Genomic DNA, 6,242 nt, shown 5'->3' with positions numbered 1-6,242 from the left:
GTTTATAGGCAGCAAGGAATATTCAAAAGATGTGTCTTTTGAATCTGCACGTTTAACAATAAAAATGATATTTCAAACTGACTGTGACAGAGCCAAACTTCTGTTAATGTGACAGAGCAAGAAAGGTGTTTTTAAACTCAATGTGACAGAGCAACGCAACTGATAATTCAAACCTAATGTGACAAAACAAAAAAAAATGCTACATCAAACTTAATGCGCCAGAGCAACGAAAACAATATTTTAAATTTAACTGTAACAACGTAAGAAAAAAGTCATTTTAAGTTTAATGTGACAGAGACAGAAAAAGAAACTATTTCTAACTTAACGTGATAGAGCGAGAACGATGCTGTTTCAAGTTTAATGTGACTGATAAAAAAAATGCGATTTCAAAACTAATGTGACATGAAAAATGACAACTAATGTGACATTGATTTCAAAACTAATGTGACATGAAAATGATATTGTTCATACTTAATGTGGCAGAGAAAGGAAAACGCCATTTCTGTAACACAATCGTTACATATCAGCACTCGAGACCCACACGTTGTATCCGGACCGTCGCAAGGAAACAAAAACAATGAAAGAATTCAACTCACTTTTGTTTCACTTCGAACAACAGCCATTTATTTACAGGTACTTCCACAATAACACATTGTTTCTTGTTCAAAAGTCTTCACATACTCCAATATGCTTAACACGACTATTTCGAAAACGTGGTAGTGGATCTTTGTCCGGACATGTTTGGGACATGTCTTTTCCTGTCGCTCTCGAGGCACGTGTGTAATACGTCCATTTCTGTCTGTCTTTGTTATAACCTTCTCCCCCACTTTGACGTCACCTCACACACAGCTCGGTATTTGCAAATTGAAATGCAAAAATGTTGATTTCAACTTGCGAATATATTTCTATTACTTTTCCGCATGCGCAAATTCATTCATAGCTTAAAGTAGTTTCATTTTAAGACTTGATTATTTATCTGTCGATAGCTCAAACGGTAGGGAACGCGTCTGGAGCACTAAATGTTTTGGTTTCCATTATATCTGATAACACTCAAGCCATTTTTTTTTACTTTTAAAATCAGTGAAATAGCATAACGGCAAGAAGCGCTGACTGTCGCCTAGACGGTCGAGTTTTAATCGTGGCTATAAGTAGTTGCTGGTCTAGCCGTACTGATGAGCTGTGATACAACAGTGATATATGGATAAATACTTATATATATATTTATGTGTGTGTATGTGTATGTGTGTGTATGTGTATGTGTGTGTGTGTGTGTGTGTGTGTGTGTGTGTGTGTGTGTGTGTGTGTGTGTGTGTGTGTGTGTGTGTGTGTGTGTGGTTAGAGTACTGGGAAAAATCAATTGTAAAAGTGATATTCTCTTGAAGGTTGAATCAAGGTTCAATTCTTAGTATGGGCGAACGAAAAAATAAATTTGCGAATTATTTAGGACCTCTACCCAGTCATGGCTGACGGAACAAGAGCACGCTACCCCCGTGAAGTGATTAAAGGATTTTGCTCGAAATTCTGTCCAAATTCCTGAGTTCGACAGAAACATTCTCGAGTTCGACAAGATACATCTGAAGAAGGTCGGAGGTTACATCGACCGAAACATTGTAAAAATCACACTCAAGATGAGAACAGTAGTCCGATGGATAATAATACAAACAAGCAATCCTCATCTCCAAAATTCGGAAACGATATATATATATATGTGTGTGTGTGTGTGTGTGTGTGTGTGTGTGTGTGTGTATATATATCAGAGAGGCGGTAGCACTCTCTATATAGGGATGGCCCGTACACGCCTATATACGCCTACAAAACAAAACTATCCAAATCTCAACTAAAATCAATTTATAAGTTTCAAAAAGCACATATTCTTACAGAGAAGCGTCTTACGAATCCAGCGAGTGTCAGAACGTCGGTTAAAATGTCAAAAGAGAGCAAAAAAAAGGGTACAAAAATGGCCAATTGTTCTTCTTTCTTCTTTCTTCTTTTTTCTTCTGCTTTCTTCTTTCTTTTGAGACGATGTATCTCGGTGTACGAACGGTCTCTGACAACAGTTCAAGCATCAATCGACTGCTCTTTACACGGAGAAGTGCAGTGACCCATCGCTTTTTAGCTAACTCCATAATTAAATAAGATTACGTGTAATAACAAGTTTTAAACACTATATACCCAATGTAGACAGACCACTTCGAACACGGAACTTCTCTCAAAAGGGACAGCTCCAAATAATACGCCGGATGCTCACAGACGTTCCAGTTTGCCAGTGGCCTATATTTCTTGGACGCTGAATATTTGAGGTGAACGTTAAGGTTTTTTTCTTTAAACAGTAACCCACCAGCGTTAATGAAACCACGAAATCTTTATCTCAGTTGATCAAAATTGTTATAAGAGTAACCTATCAGCAAGTACGACGTCAAAAAACAATGTTATAAAAACAAATAATTCTTCAGATTTTGGACTGTAAAATATGTACAAAATGTCAATGCTGTGACCAGGATTCGAACCTAGGTTAGCACAGCCACAACGTGGGGTGCTAACCTCTAGACGATCATGGCTAACACTGACGTCTGTCGCTCTTGGCAGAAAGACACATGACTACTGTCAAACTATTGAAAAATAAGGAGGAAACTTGAAATTCTCACGCATGCGCAAAAATACACTATAGCAACCATTGTTAAATGTAGCTGAATCTCTTCGCTCGCTAAGAAAAGTAGATCAGACCAGTTCTTCTAAGAACTCAAGAAACGCCAAAGGAAATAAGTTAAATTAACCGCAAAAGAAACTGCGAAAGTCATCTTCTAAGAACTCACTGGAAGCTGACCAAAAAGAATCAAAATCCAAGCCCTAGCCACAAAAATAACTAGATATTGTGGCTACTATACACAATCTACTAATAAAAACAAGTAAGTTTTCTAAAATAAACTACAATAAATTAACCAAGTAACCTCACACTGTCACTGATTAGGACTTCATATAAAGATAACAACTACACTATTGATGTATATACCGTTCCACACTTTAACTATTGGTGACGGGGCAGTATCTCAATTCTACGAGAGTTGTCTTGCTATAAGATAAGTGATATTATAGGAAGATACACATAAGTGTTATATGTTTACATTTAATAAAAAATGCCAAAGTCAGCACGTAGTAAAAAAGCTCAGAGAAATATAGACTATGAAAAAAACAAAGTCAAGGTATTATCTGAGCAAAAAGAATACTATCAGAAAAATGCTGAAATAATAAAAATTAAGTATAATGCAAATCCTGAGGCAAAGAAGGCTGCCTCACGTGCTGACTCAAAAGCACGGTATAACAGGGATTCTGAGGAGAAAAAAGCTGCCTCACGTGCTCTTTATAACAAAGAACCAGAAAAAAAGAAGGCTGCCTCACGTGCTCTTTATAACAAAGAACCAGAAAAAAAGAAGGCTGCCTCACGTGCTGACTCAAAAGCACGGTATAACAGGGATTCCGAGGGAAAAAAGCTGCCTCACGTGCTCTTTATAACAAAGAACCAGAAAAAAAGAAGGCTGCCTCACGTGCTGACTCAAAAGCACGGTATAACAGGGATCCCAAGGGGAAAAAACTGCCTCATGCACAAACTATTATAAATATAAATATCAAAAACTGCCAAATCTTTGCCAAAACGCCAAAGAATGAACCAAGAAAAATTTAATAGTGAAGGTATGAACATTTTAGAACTTTATAATACTCTAACTGTTTTATCAGAGAGGCGGTAGCACTCTCTATGTAATATAGAACCGATGGAGGACCAAGAGGCAACTCCTAAGGCCCAAAACCCAAAGACCTAAAACCCAGCAGGAAGCGACCTGCTACTAATGGAGGCGGCAATGAGCCGCCTCCTAAAAAAGACAATACTATCATGAATGTAAGTTTAAAAATAAGACCGTAATGATGGCACGGAATGAAGATTGGAGAAAAGCTATAGGGCTATACTTTGGATGCAATTCTATTTCCATGTGCCAAGCCATTCATAGCTATCTTGTTTGTATACTTTTTGGCATACCATCCCTATATCCCTTTGCATTTCCAATGCTTTTTTATTCTTGTTAATTAGTATTTTTACTTACAGTCTTATTTTTAAACTTATATATATAATATTCAATAGAGAATTGGCTCTATAATGATAAATACGAAATCTGCATGAATTAAAACGTTTAATTCATTCAATCTAACAGTGCTCAATATTCTTGATAGAGCATCTGTAATGGATATATACTGAATCGGAAAATGTTCAATGTGCTAGTTAAAGTCAGTGTTGCCCAGGAGCAATAACTTAAAAACTAAAACCTCAGATGGATTGCTTACATTTTTTCAATAGAATAAAACAATAGATAGATAGATAGATGGATAGATGAGAAAAAATAAAGTTTAAAGATAAAGCTGTTACGGACACTAGAGAGACCCACTGGAAAGTGAGAAAACTTAAAGAAACAGCTCACATGCTCGGACATAACAACCTACTGAGCAAACCAAGCATAGAGCTGAATGCAATTTGGACATCTCTGATAGAGAGAGAAAACCTTGAATAACAAGATAGGTTTAACATTAACAAAAACCAACTAAGCATTGTCCTAGTGACATATGGCCGAGTGGTCCTAGACGTTATATCAAAGTTTACAGTTACCCAAATGTGCTGAGTTCAATCCTGAACGAAGGCAGTGAAAAGTAACGTTCAAAACAGAGAATCAGCAACTATGTCCCAGAGCCTAGCTGGAGTCCGAACACGGTACTCCCAGTAATAGTAATAAAAGGTTGGGTTCGAGACTCCTAACAAACGGTTCCCCAGTTCGATACAAAACATCTGATGAAGGCCGGAGGGCAAAACAGCCGAAACATTGTGACTATAATAACCAAGATCGGGAAGTCAGTCCGACAATCTCAATCAATGAAAACACCTCATCTCAAAAATACAGACAATTACTGTAAAACATTTCTATTTTGTTTCTTATGAATGCTGACAACGCCGGGTAGCCCTGCTAGTCTAAATTAAGATGTATTCATTCAATTCAAATAGTGTTTGAAATGGCAGCATGGCTGATCGACAGAAATACAGACAAACAGAAACAAAAAGGATTTGTATATAGATACGTTTAAAAATACATCCTCCAATAGGTTCTTATTCAGGGGAAAATGCTATAATCAAATAACGTTTATGTAAGAAAGTCAATACTTTTTTCATCCATTCAATAAATATCACCCTTGCTCCTCCCCCTCTTATTTCTTTATCTCTCTCTTTCTCTCTCTATCTATCAATGTCCATCTTCCTCTCTTTCTTTCTTTCTTTCTTTCTATTTTTTACTCTTTCTCTTTCACACACCCTTTCACACACTCTCTTCTGCTCGCTTAGATTTATTCTTCAGTTTCTCGCTCTCATTCCTTCTCTCTCTCTCTCTCTCTCTCTCTCTCACACACACACACACACACATGCACGAGCAGGAAAACAGTAACGAAATCGACTTATTGGCCACGCGGTCTCATTTCCGTCTCCTCATTCCTTTGCGAACAGCATACAGAGAAACCCTAGGTGATTAGCGTTTCAATTGAGGTCAATTATATGATTCATAATGTTTGATCTGATCTCTTTGATCTGCTAAGCCATCTATTCAGAGTGTTATCGACGAAAGCGAGCTCAAATATAGGCTAGTTTTTAGAATATATCTTTCTTATTTTAAATAACAATCTTTTATACTACGTAAAACTATAAGCAGAATGTTTTAACGACCGATAGAAAACGCATACAGACATACACATATGGACACTACTGCACTCTTATATATATATATGTGTGTGTGTGTGTGTGTGTGTGTGTGTGTGTGTGTGTGTGTGTGTGTGTGTGTGTGTGTGTGTGTGTGTGTTCAAATCTCCTACAGCCCACACCACTGGACCGATCATGATCAGACCTGACATGATGATTGTCCCCAACGCTATTATTTTTACTTTGGAAAATGGTGTGCATCATATCTAGAATAACTCTATTCATATATATATATATATATATATATATATATATATATATATATATATATATATATATATATATAAAACAAAAAGAGCTTATAGCTCTTAAAAAACCGCTAAGGTAGCGAAAAAAATAATAACAACACTGGTTCGAATTGTTTAATATAGCTAAAAAAAAAAACGCCAACAACAAATCTTAAATTTAAAAGCGATAAAAAACCGTGCATTCAAGTGGTAACCGATTGTGGTACATTGAT

This window comes from Euprymna scolopes, chromosome 12 (genome assembly GCF_053919585.1).
Source record: "Euprymna scolopes isolate OS-2025 chromosome 12, ASM5391958v1, whole genome shotgun sequence".
Classification (NCBI taxonomy): Eukaryota; Metazoa; Mollusca; class Cephalopoda; order Sepiida; family Sepiolidae; genus Euprymna; species Euprymna scolopes.
The sequence above is the reverse complement of the archived record's forward strand: the minus strand, read 5'-3'. Positions refer to the sequence as shown.